General features: G+C 43.5%; 1 protein-coding gene across 1 annotated transcript in view; it reads left to right on the forward strand.

The window, feature by feature from the left end:
- Positions 1-9020: 9020 nt before the first annotated feature.
- SPECC1L (sperm antigen with calponin homology and coiled-coil domains 1-like) overlaps positions 9021-14839 on the forward strand; it is a 141569-nt gene continuing 135750 nt past the window's right edge. The window contains exon 1 of the mRNA XM_004680914.2: positions 9021-9135. The gene's annotated coding sequence lies outside the window, so the exon portion shown is untranslated. The remainder of the gene's footprint in view (positions 9136-14839) is intronic.

A 14839-nucleotide genomic window follows, 5' to 3' on the forward strand; every position in this document is an offset into this window, starting at 1 on the left:
ATGTAGATTCTCCATAGTTTGTAATTAATTTTTTTTAGATTTATTTATTTATGCATACAGAACTAGGGAACAGGACAGTGGTGCAGGGATGGTGAAAGGATTCGCCAGAGACAGAGGTGGGAGCAGAATAGGCTGATCAGTGAAGTACACTGCTGAGAGGAGTAGCAGGCAAGTCAGGGGAGGTCTGCCACACCATGTGGGTCACCTCCCTGGCCAGGGATCGAACTCCTGCTGAAGCAGCTGAGGATAGCTTCGTAGTGCTGTGCTTTAACCCTTTGTATCACCCAAATTTGTTCTATTTGTCCTACTAATCTATTTAATGTTTGTTTTATTGCTTAGCCCATCCAAGAAGAAAGACAGAAGGGTAGAGGGAAATTTCCTCTCTGCCCCTAAAATGCCCCAATTTCCTGCAGATGGCCAACAAGCATATGAAAAAATGTTCAACATCACTCGTAATAAGGGAGATGCAAATTAAAACCACAATGAAATACCACCTCACCCCAGTGAGAATGGCACATCTTCAAACAACTAGCAACAACATATGTTGGTGAGGATGTGGAGAAAAAGGAACTCTCCTGCACTGCTGGTGGGAATGCAACCTAGTACAACCACTATGGAAAACTGTTTGGAGGTTCCTCAAACTGCTAAACATGGAGCTTCCCTATGACCCAGCAATCCCACTCCTACCCAAAAGACACAAAAACACTGATTGAAAAAGATACCTGTACCCCCATGTTTATTGCTGCTTTATTTACAATTGGAAAAACATGGAAGCAGCCCAAATGCCCAAAAGTAGATGACTGGATAAAAAAGATGTGGTACATATACACAATGGAATATTACTCAGCAACCAAAAAAGAGAAACACATGTCTTTGGCAGCAACTTGGATGGAGCTGGAAAAGATCATGCTTAGTGAGATAAGCCAGAAAGAGAAAAAAATACCGGATGGTTTCACTTATAGCAGGAGTATAATGGACCAGGAGAGAAAATAACAAAAATAATGAACAACCATATACCAGAGACATTTTGCGGGGGTGGAGTGGGGAATGGGATCAAAAACAGGGGGGTGGGGAGGGAAATGCACAGGATTATGGTAATGGCACACGGGTGACTTGTTGATGGGAAACCCGCAGGGATTACAATTGAGATGGAAAAAAAAATTTACAAAATGATGTAAAAATTAAAAAAAAAAATGCCCCAATTTCCTGTTCTTTCTGCCCTTCCAGTCTTGGAAGCCAGGAGAATGAGCAAAGATAGGGAACAACATATCAGTGAAGCTAGTGGAACCACCCAGATGCCAGTGCTGGGCCCAGCCACAGAATGGCTCAAAGTCCAGATGTTACTGATATATGTCTGTGAAGGGGAGGGTCCATTTTTTCCACCTCTACTAACAAGCAGCCACCTTGCATTTCAAGCTCCAGTATGGCATGGAGCAGACTTCCTGAGCAGGGGATAGCTGGGAAAGAATAAGGTGGGTATATAAAAGAGGTGAAACAAAGGGGAAGGAGGCATCAAAGGAGCTATGTGGAGAACAGATATGTAGGTAGGTATGTTACAGGGCAGGGAGAGAGGCACCCCTGAACCTCTATAACCACCTGCCCTAAATAGGTTCTGCCATCCACCACATCAAGGCAAGACACAAGAGCTTTCATGGAAAGGAACTTTAATACAATGAATATACAATACAGAAAAGACAAAGAATAGAATTTCTAAATCAAACACCTGAAGTTACCCAACCTCTCATGGGCAAAAGTCCACCCAAAAAGGACCGGCTCAAAGCAAGGCCCGAAAGCCCGCCATAAGCCTAAAGCACTTTCTGGCAGGGACCCATAGACAAGGGTCAGAAATGGCCAGACAAGTCTGGGAGGAAAAGAGCAAAATCAAAATCAAGATAAACACTGCCATAGTCAACCTCCCTTGGGTCTCTCACCCCACATCTATTTCAACCAGTCCAGGGCCAAGAAACCAGCACAGTTTCTTCACATGTATCTCTACTCCATGTGGCTTCCTCAGGTCTCCTTCTGGCTCTCTATCCTGATTCCTTCTTCAGATTCCTCTCTTCTCTGCTCTGCTCCACCCTCCTTCTGGGTGGGGCAGAGAACCTGGAACTTCCCCTTTTCCTGGGGACCACCCTGTTACAGATAGACTTGGAAAAGAGACTTGGAAGAGACAGATGGGTGAGAGAGATGTGGGGAGGCTGCAGTGACAATGACAGCCATGATCTTGTTTTCATGTTGGATTATGTGGTGCAATTTGAATTTTGAGTCTCTCCTTCTGACCTAGCTTTCTGGGTCCTGCCTAACCCTCTCTTGTAGTTCCCCACTGGAGGGGACCTTAGATTTGTGCCAAGCTTTTGGACCTCAGCAGTCCCACTTTGGGCCAACACTGATTAGCTAGGTATTTGCCCATGAGGATAGGTAATTTGGGGACCCTCCTTTGCCTTTGTGTGGATGGATAGCTGGACTCCTTTTAGAGTGGGTACCCCTTAACAGTTTGAGGTCTATGGGCTACCCTTTGCTCACAGGCTAAATAGTTTTATGTTTCACTCACAGATCTGTCTCCTCCCCCTCCCCCATCATTATCCCAGGTCTCCTAAACTACCCCCACCTCTTCTAGGACCATGAACAGGTCCGTCCTGCACATATCATGACATCACTCTTCCTAAAGATTGTGCTGCAAGTCACACCCTTGTCCCAAAAGCTGTAGTGACTGCCATTTGTCCACACCGCAGAAATGAGGTTCTATAATTCTAAAGAGGGTCTCTGATCTGTCCTCCCCATCACCTCTCTGCATGCACAGCCATGCACCCTGATCTTCCCTGCAGCTTCAGTTCTGTACATCCTGTTCACCTTTACTTCCTTACTCTTTCTTCTACTGTCCAATATCCCTGATGGAAACCTTGCTTAAGGGCTACCTCCTTTGAGAACCCTGTTGACATAAGCTCACCTGACTTAGGATCAGGTGACACTGCACTCTAGCCAGAAACGGTGCTGAGAGATTAGAATTCTACAAATTCAGTTGCTGCTCAGGTAGTGTCAGCAATTTGGTGGAATGGCAGAATATAGATTTTTGAAGTTTTGGTTCATTAAAAGCATTTTTTGGCCTTCCCTGGTGGTACAACGGGTTAGGACAGAGCACTGCAAGCAAGCAGTAGCCGCTTCAGTGCGAGTACGATCCCTGGCCCAAGAGGTGACCCACATGGCATGGCAGACCTCTCCTGACCTGCCCGCTGATCCCTTCAGCAGTGTACTTCGTCAGTCAGCCTGTTCTGCTCCCCACTCTGTCTCTGGTGAATCCTTTTACCGCCCCTGTACCTCTGGCCTGTACCCCAGTTCTTTATGCATAAATAAATAAATCTTTAAAAAAAAAGTATTTTTCAGTGTACAAGAATGTTCACAGGAAATTTATTCCTAATGAAAAAGATTATTTTTATAAAAGTTGAATCATGATTATAATAAATATAATATATATAAATCAATATTCATCAGAAAAATTATTTAGCTCATTAATTAAACAAAGTGACTTGAAAGATGTTACTATCAGTTCAAAGGAGAATTCAAAGTTCAGACACACTGATAGATTAGAAATACTAAGACAAACTTACTAATGAAGGCAACACTGACCTTATCACAGTGGGGAGGGCTGCCTCTAGATAAGAATCATTCATATGTCCCTAAATGTAATTATTTGCACTGCCATCTACTTTCTACAAGTCATAGAGTTGTAAGTAGCAATAAAAAGCCTGGCACTAGGCCCTTCCTTGTGGCGCAACAGATTAAAGTGCAGCACTATGAATTAGCTGTAGCTGCTTCAATATGAGTTTGATCTCCAGCCAGGAGGTGACCCACATGGCCCAGCAGACCTCTTCTGAACTTCCCATTGCTCCCCAGAGTAGTGTATTTGGTCAATCTGCCTATTCTGCTCTCCACTCTGTCTCTGGTGAATCCTCTGCCCATCCCTGCACCTCTGGCCTGTACCCCAGTTCTGTAGGCATAAATAAATAAATCTTTTTTAAAAAAAAAAAAAGCCCTGCAATTCCATAGCATCAGAATCAGATAACCTAGAACAGAACTTAATTTGTTATTCTACTTATTTGTGCTTAGCTTTCCTTTGAAGACATCAGGAATATTTTTTGATTAGTGCAATTTTCTTTCCACTAATGACCCAACTAAAGAAACTAAATGTCCATCAACAGGAAAATGGACAAACCATGGTTTGGTAAATCCATACAATGGAATGCTACCTAACAATCAAAATGATATTCATTCTGCATGCCAGAGACACAACAAAAAAGATGAATTTCACAGACATTATGTTGACTGAAACAATATTCTCTTCTGTCAACAGAAGTTGACAGAAGCCTCCAAAGATATTAGGTCCTAATCCCTGAGTCTGTATGTGTTAATTTATTTGTGAAAGGGTCTTTACAGTTGTGATAAACTAAGGATCTTGTGGTAGGAAAGTGTTCTGGATTATCCAGCTGTGCCCTAAATGCCATCATAAGTGTTCTTACAAGAATCAGAGAAGGCCATTTGTTAGGGCCAAAGGAGGCAGAGATTGGGTTGATATGAACACAAGAAAAGGAACAGCAAGGATGAATCAGGGAATGGATTCTCTTCAGAGGAAACTCAGAAATGCCAATATCTTGATGTGGAACTTCGGCATCCAAAACTGTGACACATCACCTTTCCATTGTCTTAAGACAATGGAAACCAAAGCAATATGATTCTATTTACTTAAAGTTCAAAATCAGTCAATCATAATCCTGAATTAGATGTCTGATGGTTACCTTAGGGAAGAATGTAGTGTTAAGTCACCAAGATTGTGGTAATTTGTTACAGCAGCCTTTGGAAACCAGTGCAATATGATTCTATTTACCTAAAGTTCCAAATTGTTCAATCTCAATCCTGAGTTAGATGTCTGGTGGTTACCTTAGGGAAGAATGTAGCTTTGGGCTCTCCCTCATGGTGCAATGGGTTAAAGTGCAGCACTATGAAGCTATTCACAGCCACCTCAGCACCAGGTTGATCCCGGGCCGGGTGGGTGACCCACATGGCGCAGCAGACCTCTCCTGTCACACCCACTGCTCCCCTCAGCAGTGTACTTCATCAATCTGCCTGTTCTGCTCCCCACTCTTTCTCTGGTGAATCCTCTCCCCGCCCTCCACATCTCTGGCCTGTACCCCAGTTCTGTGTGCATAAGTAAACAAATCTTTAAAAAGAAGAATGTAGTGTTAAAGGTATAGGGGAGTGGGGTGAATGCTAAAGTTCTTTTCTTTCACTTTTTGATATTTCATTTAGTTGTAAATTTATTTTGTGTCTTTCATTATAAAAAAGTACTTCTAACAACATGCAGGACTTATCAGTTGCAGTGGGGTGATGGTGAATACATGGTCCAGACATTATTGTTTCTGCTATTTGCTAGCTAAGTAGCCTTCAGTAAGTGAAATAACCTCTTTGGACCTCAGCTTTATCCTTCATACAGTTTTTACAGGGTTGGTGTGAGAATCTGAATGATGTTAACTCCTTTCTGAATTGTAAATGACTAAATATATGCAACATTAATCCTTCTCACACTTATCAGGTGTTTGCTGGGTGCTGGGCATCATGCTAAATACTCTTCACGCATTATCCCACTCAACCCCCATAACAACCTATAACAAAACATTTTGTACAGGGTAAAACTGAAAGGCAATGACAGACAGTCACAGAGCCAGGATTCAAACCTAGACTGACTGGTTTGAATCCTGGAATAAATAACAAGACTTTAGTCCTACACTAGGGCTAAATTGTTACTTGCGGCCCTCCCTGGTGGCGCAGCGGGTTAAAGCACTGCACTGAGAAGCTAAAGCCACTTCCTCATGAGTTCGATTCCCGCCTGCCCCGGAGGAGTCCACATGGCGTGGCAGACCTCTCCTGACCCGCCCGCTGCTCCCCTCAGCAGTGTGCTTCGTCGATCTGCCTGTTCTGCTCCCCACTCTGTCTCTGGTGAATCCTCTCGCCCTCCGCGTCTCTGGCCTGTACCCCAGTTCTGTATGAATAAATAAATCTTAAAAAAAAAAAAAAATTGTTACTTGCAGACTATTAAAATATCATGGATTTTCTGGTTTTAAAAAGACAGTACAGATTGACATATATATAGTACATTGTGATTTGTATAAAAAACAGAGGTAAAAGAACATATCTGTTAATTTTGGATATTTATTTATATTCATAGTTTCTGTAAAAATATATCAAGAAATTGGGCCCTCCTGGTGGCGCAGCGGGTTAAAGCACAGCACTGAGAATCTAAAGCCGCTTCCGCATGAGTTCGATTCCCGTCTGCCCTGGAGGTGACCACATGGTGTGGCAGACCTCTCCTGACCCTCCTGCTGCTCCCCTCAGCAGTGTACTTCGTCGATCTGCTTGTTCTGTTCCCCACTCTGTCTCTGGTGAAACCTCTCACCGCCCCTGAGCCTCTGGCCTGTACCCCAGTTCTGTATGCACAAAATAAATAAGTCTTTCAAAAATATATATATATCAAGAAATTGAATGCATTTAGCTGCATCTGAGAAGGATGGAGAGGGTGTTGAGATTGTTTTCCTGGATTTTGAAAATGTAAATGTATTAGAACTATATTCAGAAACAAAAAATATGGATAAGAGGAAAGCAATCTTGTCCATCATCAGGGAATTTCATAAACAACTTTAGGCCAGAGATTTTGAAAGCATCAAGGCATTTTTTTTTTTTAAGATTTAGTTATAGAACTGGGGTATAGGCCAGAGGTTCAGGGGCGATGAGAGGACTCACCAAAGACAGAGGGGAAGCAAAACAGGCCAACTGATATAAAGTACACTGCTGAGGGGAGCAGCAAGAGGGTCACGAGAGGTCTGCTGCACTATGTGGATCACCTCTAGGGCCTGGGATCCAGCTCATGCTGAAGTGGCTTTAGCTCCTTAGTGCTGTGCTTTAATCTGCTGCACCACCAGGGAGGGCCCCGATGAAGGCACTTTTTTACAAAAATAAAACAATGAAAATGACACAGGAAGAAACAGAAATTCTGTTTATACGTAGAACCATTAGTTTAAAATCTGTATCCTATCTTTTCAAAACTCTAACAAATACAACTAAAGAAAAAAACACCTTCCTTATTCGGCCAACAAGAAAAAGAGCAGATAATCCCAGCTTGTACATAGGTTCTAGATATAGAAGAAAATGGAAGCCTATGTGACTACTTGTGAATTTACTATAAGGTTAATATTAAGTCAGATATAACAGCAAGCATAGGCCAATATCACTACAGACAAATAGCTACTTGCAAGCAATATTAGCAAGTAGTTTTTACTGAATCTACTGTTTCCCCCCATCACCACCCTGCTTGTTTCTTTTAACCAATTGAGCGGACCAAGTGGGAGGCTAGTGGCAAAGAGAATTTAATTACTTGAATCAAATAGGAGGCATAGGGATTGCTGTGAAAGTATTGATATCTCTCATCTTCCTGAAAGGGGTTAGAATTTTTATGAGATTACTGCTATTTGGACAGGGAGTGGTGAGGGTGGAATGATGGGAATCTTGGTTTTGCAGGGACAGCTTAAGGTTCACGATCAGATTATGTCTCCTCATGACCTGCATGTTCAGAAAATGGCAGTCAACCACCCCCTTGTAAATGGATGGTAAATGACCTTACGGTCACCATAGGTCTTCCCTGTGCATTTTGGTTTGACTAGTTTAAGCCAGAATGGAGTGCCTGGCCCTTACCTAAGCTGCCCAAAATACCTCTAAGGGTTTGTCCAGATACTGTAGCAGGGTGGTCTCCAGAAAAAGGGGAGGTTCCAGGTTATCTGTCCCACCCAAAGGAGGGTGGAGCTGAGCAGGAGGAGAAGAATCTGGGAGAGGAGTCTGAAGAGGAAGGAAGCAGGATGGAAAGCCAGAAGACCTGAGGGAAGCACATGGAGTAGAGAGACATGTGAAGAAGCAGCTCTTGTTTCTTGGCCCTGGACTGGTTGAAACAGATGTCGGTGAGAGACCCGTGGGGAGGTTCACTACAGCAGCGTTTATCTTGATTTTGCTCTTTTCCTCCCAGACTTGTCTGGCCTTTTCTGACCCTTTTCTATGGGTCCCAGCCAGAAGGTGCTTTAGGCTTATGGTGGGCTTTCGGGCCTTGCTTTGGGCCGGTCCCTTTTGGGTGGACTTTTGCCCATGAGGGGATGGGTAACATTGGGTGCTGGATTGAGCAACAATATTATTTGTCTTTTCTGTTATTGCACACTGATTGTATTAAAGTTCCTTTCCATTAACAGCCTTATATGTTTTGTCTTGATGCGCTGGATGGCAGAACCTAACTAGAGCGGGAAGGTTTTGGGGTTCAGAGGTGCCCCTCTTCCTGCACTGTAACAACACGTTTGTAATTCTGTCCTTTAACAATCCAGCAATACATCAAGACCACATTAGGTTTTTTTCCTGGGAAAGATAATGCAAAAAAAATCTATGAATGTAAGTTATCACAGGAAAACAGTAGAACTTCCTTAACTTGATAAAAGTGACTTAGCTTCATTTTTCCCAGTCTCTCACTTGTTTATTTGCCTGTGTTCCCTGCTGCACTGGGAGCACCAGGCGGGCAGGACTCGTGTTTTTACTCACCACTGTCCAACGCACGCTTAGCACTAGCCTTGGTACCCTGCAAATATGGGATGCCTGAAGGGACCTTTGAAATTAGGAAAGCTATGGGACTTGGGAGCTCTATGGTCACCATCTGTCCGCGCCCAGCACAACCTCCACAAGAATACGCCATGCGCGTCGGGAGCGCGAGGTCCGATGCGTGTGCACTGCTTGTTCAGACACCCCTGGCGACTTGTGAATAGCAGAGTCAGGGAGACTCAGGGCCCCGGGTCGCGAGCAGAGTGGGAGGAGCGACAGGCGCCGTCGCGGCGGAGGGATGTGGGCGGGGCCTGAAGGACGCCTGCGCAGTCGACAGCGGTCGTGCTGGGCTTGCAATGGGCGGGGGCCGCGAGGGAGGCAGGGCTGGCTGGGCGAACGCTGCCGCGGGGTTGGCTGCTGTGCTGAGGTTGGATTCAACGGATTCGGGCCGCGCCACCGGGTGAACTCGCCACCCGGCCCCAGTGCGAAGCGAGCGAGCGAGCGAGGCGGCGCCGCGCGGTAAGAGCCTGGGCTGGGCCTCCTGAGCGTGAGCCGGCGGGCCAGTCCATCTTAGCGCCGCCCGCGCGGCCAGGCCCAGGCGGCCCCGCAGACCCCGGCGGGCCCGCGCCTGCGCCCTGCCCCTGTCGGGCCCCCAGCCCGTCTTGCGTGTGCGCCTGCGCGGTTCCCCTCCGATGTCAACCCGCTGTCTGCAGCCGCGACCACCTACCTGCGGTCGTCACCTGGCGAGTGTTGGAGGCCAGCTTGGTTTCTGGGATCCCCGTCGGCGTATCTCTTAGAGCTTAGGGGCCGGGTGTGACCTCCGCGCCGCAGGAGAGACCGGTGCCGCGCTTCTTCGCTACGGTCCCCAGGTCCCCTGCCCCCGACAGGGACAGTGCAGCTCCGGGGTTCTGAGGACGCGGCGTAGGGAGCGGGTCTGCGAGTGTCGACTGCAGGCTTCCTGCGGGCTGTGCTTCCGCTGGAGCCAGAGGTCCCACCCTTGCCAGGCTGCGCTCCTTTGGGAGGTCAGCCCAAAACAGGCTTGATGTCTTTATTTCTTGACACCCGGTTAATTGCATCAGGTTCTGTGTGAAAAATCTAGTTGTTTAACTGGGGGAAACTTGCATTTTCCGCAATCTGGTCATTGTGTAGTTTAAATGGTTAAGACATCATAGTTCGTTCTGGGCAGCTCCCCTGGAAAGGAAATCATTGTCTATGTCTGTTCACCCTCTTTACCTGACCGAGTAAGAATTCCTGTAGTCTTGAAGGTTGCCCAACCTTAATTTGTTGATGGCCTCTGGCGAGCACGGGAGGGCTCCGGAAAAAATTCCCATCAATTTGCCGTCCTATATTGGTTACAGGGAAAATGTATATCTTGTAAGAAGAGAATCTCAAGACATTGATAATGTTTCCTAAGCTTACAACAGACTTAAGAACTAATAAACGTGGAGAGCCCACTCAGCAGCGTTTGCCACAGCCAGGAGGATCCACATCTTCAGGAATAGAACCTTGGCTTGGGCGAATTGGGCAGGCATCATCATAATGCATGTGCATTATAAAATACCCAAACCAATACAACAGGACATAGGTGTAAGGAGCTGAAGGGTGTTGATCTGGGTAAACTTTTTTCTTATAAAAAATGACTAATCCAATAATCTTTTTCCTCTCTGCGCTTTTAGTGTACACCGTCTCTACTTTTAGTGTACACCCAGCAGATTCTTAGCAACTTTTGATAGTTGAAGAATGCTTACTTGCCAGGGGTTTTCTTGATATACTGTTTAGGAAAGTGACTGTTGTGCCATTGAAAAGATTTTTTTCCACTGTGTGCCTTGGTAACAGTCCAATATCCGAGCCATAAGTACGTTATCCTAGGGATTGAAGAGTAATTGCAGCAATTGTGGTTAAGGTGAACTTTGTATCACAATTTCCATTTTAAACTTGAACTTTTAGGACGTTTATCTGCAGTGTGCCATCCTAAAGAGGAATATCTCTGAAGCTGAAGTTGACTTTTTAACTGACTTGACATAGTGCATTTAGTATTTCAGATGACTGAGATTGATAGTATTGCTTCAGTACAGAACTACTGTGAGGATAATACTTAGGTCTTGCAATACCAGATAGATATTTAAATCATGGCTAATTTGTACAGAGTGTTACATAACTGTCTGGCTCAGTAGCGCATTGGTGACATGTGTCAGGAGGTTGGAGATGTTCTCCTGGCTTTACGAGTTTGAGCAATTCAGTTTTCCTCTCTGGACCTCCATTTCCAATCTGTAAAGTTCAGGGTGGGGGAGGAGATAGAAAGGAGTTTGAGTTGCCAATTTTAACATTTAATGAATCCATGTCTGTAAAGTTCTCTTCAGCCAGAAGTTGAACTGGATCTTCTCTGAGTTTCTGTAACAGTTATTTGTGTGATCTCAAAGACAAGAGAAGAGAGCATTATAATGTTATTGAGAACAAATCTTGGAGAAACTGGGTCAAAGTCTCTGAAATGGAGTGGAAAACAAAAGACAGTATGTGGAATTTTTTCATAACTAAAGTTACTCAATTAAAGGACACCCTTTGTGGGGAAAAGAAGTCCTTGGTGTTAAAATTCAGTGTCTTTCATGACTTGATGGTTACACATGTCAAATGCCCAATACAAGCTTGGTTATTTTATGTGAAATAAAATAATTAGAAATACTGTAGAAATAAGGAGAGCCTAGAATTCATTGTTTTCGTGGTGGTAATGTTGTTGGGGAGTTTAGGAAAAAGTTCTTGAACTTTTGCCAAGAAGATTAAGATAGGTTGTTTTTTCAGAATAAATACGAGTTTACTTTGTGGTTGCCTATGTCACAAGCCATAGGCAATGGAAAAAGCCCTGAAATTTACTTGGCATCAAAAACATTCCTATTCTGATCATCCTTTCCTACTTGATATGAAATGTCAGGAAATTTTTGTGTGAGTGTGTTTGTGCCAACAAAATAAACCTAGGCAGGGAAATTTCTCCAGGTGGTTGGAATTGTCAGTACTGAATAGACTAGCTGCTGAGGTGAAGAACCCTTTGGGAATTCTGAGTCAGTTCAAGCAATTTTTTCACATTGTGGCCTCAGTCTTTTGCTATAAACCAGCTTGACAATCAAGAAATCAGGCTTACAGATTGTATCTCAGATATGCTGGGGGAGCAGTGATTAATCTGTCCCCAAAGGAATGGTTTTTTTGTCTGTGAAGTCTTTAAAAGTCATGGTAGTCTGCTGATAATAGGTACAGTTTAAGAATTATTGTAAAACTTTTTATACTCAAATCTGCAATAAATCAAGCATACTTTTCAAAGTGCCCTGTCTTAAAGTTAGTACTTCATACTACATACTCATTTCTACATTCAGAGTACTGAACTGCTTTCAGCCTTTGCATTCTTCATTTTCAAAGTATGATTTGGGAACCCCATAATGGAAATTTGTCCACTAGAAAAGAGTGTGAACATGTTAATAGTATTTTCCCTAACCTTTTCCCATATCTTCAGTCTGGTTCTTTTCTTTTTATTAAGTCTGGAGATTTGTTCTGCCTCTGTGTTTCAAAAATATTAATCAGTTCAGAGCCAGCCCCCTCCCTTCTCCCGAAAAAATCTTCAGTTGCTCCCGCTATCTTTGTAATCAGAGCTACTAATCCTTAGCTTGGTATCCGGGACACTTCATCACTGACTCTGACCTCCATTCTCATCCTCCCCCCATCTCTTTTTAGTTGCTTCATTGAACTTAGTCCTGTGAACTCTCTGCAGTCTCCTTGTCTCCCTCTGCTGGAATGTTCTCTTACTTTATCTGATTATCACCTTCAGAACTTGACTCAGCTATTACCTTGTCTGGAACGCTTCTCTGATCTTTCTTCAGTAGCCCTGTCCAGCATCCTGTCCAGTTAGGATTTGGCAGCCTGTCTTTTGTCTGTTCCCTCCACCTGTCAGTGCACAACAGAATGTGGCTTGGCAGAGAGAGATTGTATCTGTTGGGTGTGGTCTGTGTGTGAATGGCAGTGCTACAAAGAAGTCTCCGCCCATCAGGAGTCTTTCTGGTCAGCTGCCCTTTACCCTGACAGACCTCAGCTACCTCTATGCAGCACCTTGCAAAAAGTCCACATGATTGTGGCTTCATGTGTATAATTCAGATCTCATTTTCTGAAAAATATGCTTTCTCTAGTGTCTAGTTTGCTATGCAGACATCAAGTGGGTGTGTTCCCCTCCAGTTCTGGAAAGAATATGCATTGTATACATATTGGTTCTTCTTTTCCCTTTGTATGCCTTCCATCTTGGGGTTTTTTTGTTTTTGTTTTTGTTTTTGTTTTATAGTGTGGTTTTTCTATTTTAATGTGTTTGGACAATAAAGATACAACAGATTAAATTTCAAATTAGTCTATTGTGCATATAGACTAGAAGTAGATAGAAGTAGAAAAGTTAAAGGGAAAACATATTTTGTGTCTAAAATCAAGTCTCATACTACACTTTAATAACTGAGTTTACAGAAAAGTAAAAAAAGACCCTGCTTAAGCTTAGGAAAGAGACATGCAAAGAAATTGCTAGCAGTACTAACAGTTATCAAGAAATACCTGTTAAAAATGAAAGCTGTTCTTTTCTTTATCACCTCTTCTCATGTTCTTAGGAAAAATCCCAATTCAATCATTATCCAGTGGCACCTTTTCCACTTCACATCTCAAGGCAAATGGTTGGGGCTACTTTCGTCCAGAACAGTCACACTAGGACACTTTCTCCCAGAAGATGCCTGTTTATTCCCACTTGGGTGTCACTAATGTCCTCAGTTCCGGTTTCTTCTTTCCCTTAAAGTATATTGTCCTGGGCTTTGGTTCTGCCCACCAGGAACAAGACTTTTTGAGCACCGGCTGTTGACTTCTTATATACATATGCTTTTTTTACTTTGATGAGTGAGGGCCAGTTTCGTATCTTCTGTCACATGTTTTTGTTCTTTTTTCTTGCACTCTGCATTTTCTGCAGAGTTCATTAAATCATTGCCATTGTTTAGATTTTCTTTTTCTCCCCTGTTATGAATTACCTACTGGATTTTCAACCCTCATTCCCTCACTTTTGTTGATTGATTGTGATGTGTACTCTAGTTTGGCCTGCAGGTCGAAATGAAGGTTTCTGTCTGATAATTGCTTTTTTATATTTGACATTGAAATGAAGTTAGAAATACACAGTTCAGATACACATTTATTAGTGTTCTTATTTTCCCCTCCATATCAAAGACTTCCTGAGCCACACACAGCTCCATCATGATGGAATACAAATCATTCATTAATAATCAGACTTTCATTGTAATGAATAAAATGTTTGTTTTAAAAAAGCCTTTTTTTTGCATTTGGTTATTAATGTTCTTTTCTTTTTTTAATGACAGCTTTCAAGTTTATGGTGAAGGAGTATTTCAGAAGGCCTACGGTAGAATATAAATGTCAAGCAGAATATTCTCTAGTTGCACTAGGAACCTTACCTCCTCTCCTGTCTTTGCTTCTGACCATCCTCTAACATTTATGTTAAGATATTGGGTTCCAAAGCCTTCATGAATTGAAGGCGTAGGAAGTTTCTGGTAATAGCTTATAGAATCTGATGACATCTTTAGCAGAACAGTTGAAAAAGCTACATTTCCTGTGTACCTGTTTTTAAATGTGGTCCATTCACAAAACATCTTGAATTAGTTAGCATAGCTACTATTTTTCTTAATTTTGTAAATGTAGAAAAAAGGGTTAGTGCACAGAACTAACCAGAGGCCAACTTTGTATATATTTATTTGTTCATACGGAACTGGGGTAGAGGCTAGAGGTGCAGGGGCTATGTGAGGCTTCACCAGAGACAGAGTGGGGAGCAGAACAGGCAGATCAACGAAGCATACTGCTAAGGTGAGCAGCAGGCAGGTCAGGAGAGGTCTACCACTCCATGTGATCACCTCCTGGGGGGGAATCGAACTCATGCTGAAGTGGCTTTAGCTTCTTAGTGGTGTGCTTTAACCCACTGCGCCACCAGGGAGGGCCGTATTTCTTTTTTTTTTTTTTTTTAAGATTTATTTATTTATGCATACAGAACTGGGGTGCAGGCCAGAGGTGCAGGGGTAGTGAGAGGATTCACCAGAGACGGAGTGGGGAGCAGAACAGGCTGGCTGACTAAGTACACTGCTGAGAGAAGCAAGTGGGTGAGACAGGAGAGGTCTGCTGCACCATGTGGATCACTTCTGGGGCCAGGGATCCAACT

Source organism: Condylura cristata, unplaced genomic scaffold (assembly GCF_000260355.1).
Source record: "Condylura cristata isolate star-nosed mole 26May11 unplaced genomic scaffold, ConCri1.0 scaffold00011, whole genome shotgun sequence".
NCBI classification, from domain to species: domain Eukaryota; kingdom Metazoa; phylum Chordata; class Mammalia; order Eulipotyphla; family Talpidae; genus Condylura; species Condylura cristata.